Genomic DNA, 1,739 nt, shown 5'->3' on the forward strand with positions numbered 1-1,739 from the left:
TCACCTTCAACAGCATGTCCTGCCCCTTTCAGCGGCATACACCCCTCTCTATGGTGGTCCATACCAAGAGGTCATGATGACTATCTGTTCCCGTGGATTATACGAGCACTGATGGTTATTACAGTGTCCTCATGGTGAAGTAGGAGCAATTGAAATTGGACAAATAATTGTGATATTAAAAACTCATGACATAACTAACCCATTGTGACCTCATCACCACTGTGACATCACAAACCCATTGTGATATCACATTGATATTATTAACACCAGGATCACATTGTTATATCCCAAATCTATTATGACCTCTTATACATTTTGAAAAAATACATAGCTTTGTGACATCACATTTCATTTGTGTACTCAAATCCCCACTGTGAAATATTGACAATTGAGAATCAGACATGACATTTTAATATCAAAAACAGTTTGTGAGTTTATCACAATTGTGACATCACATTGTCATTTTGACACCATCTACTCCTTGTGAAATCACAAAACTAAAATGATATGATAGCTTTATAACTTCACCATGTCATGTGACATCATAGACACATTATGAATGCCTTTTCTGTTATTTCATTCTATTTAAAATGTGGCCTGTAGGTTGATATCATAAGCAAATCAAGAACTCCTAACCATTGTGACATCAAAATCCCTTTGTACATCACTCTTCCATTGTGATATCTCTAACACACTGTGACATCACAAACCTATCCTGGCATCATAACTTTTGTGACATGCTGCAATTCTAATACCTTTGGCTTTTTTGTCCTCATAATCTGTTGTCGACCTCATTAGATTTCACATATGACACTTGATATCACAAATTCCCAGTGACATCATGACCATGGTGATATCACACTGCCAGATTTCATAACCATTGTGTCAAATTTTAGCATCATAAACCTTTTAGGATTTCAATATATTTGTGACAACACATACTTTTGGAGAAACCACAGTCCCTTTGTAAAATCCTATACTTATTGTAAGTTAAAGACAATGGGAACCATCATGTCATTGTGACATGCACAACAAATTGTGACATCACTAATCTTTTGTGACCTCATCACCAATTGTGACAACAACACAATATTTTGACATGATGTAGTGAGTTGACATTGCCATGATGATATCTGTCCCATTGTGTATTCACAAACCTAATATGACCTCATAACTTTAAAAAAATTCATGTCCATTAGGACTTCAAGATCCTTCTGTGAACTTGTACGCACATTGTGAAATACTAGCAATTGACATTGGACCTGTGTTTGAGATATTACAAAATTATTATGTCATCAAAAACCTTTGGTGACCTCATCACAACAGTTTATCATAAAGCTATCATGACCTTAAGTACCTTTGAAAACACACATGGCATTTGTGACATCACAGTCCCTTTGTATGCCCATATCCTCATTGTGAACACATGACAATGGAATTCATATATGCCATTGTAACATCACCATTTGTGACCCCATCACAAATAAGACAACAAATATTCATTATGACACCATTATATCCTTGCAATATCACCAATTTATAATGACCTTATAGCATTATGACATTATATTGTCATTGCGATGTTATAGACACATTGTAAATGCCTATTCTCTTAGTTCATTCTATTTCAAATGTGGCATGTGAGTTGATATGAAAAAACCATTATGATCTCATAAATATATGGCATCACAATCACTTTGTGACATCACAGTGCTATGGTGATATCATTAACACACTGA

Source organism: Dipodomys merriami, unplaced genomic scaffold (genome assembly GCF_024711535.1).
Source record: "Dipodomys merriami isolate MVZ:Mamm:240054 unplaced genomic scaffold, mDipMer1.0.p SCAF_689, whole genome shotgun sequence".
In the NCBI taxonomy this organism is placed as follows: domain Eukaryota; kingdom Metazoa; phylum Chordata; class Mammalia; order Rodentia; family Heteromyidae; genus Dipodomys; species Dipodomys merriami.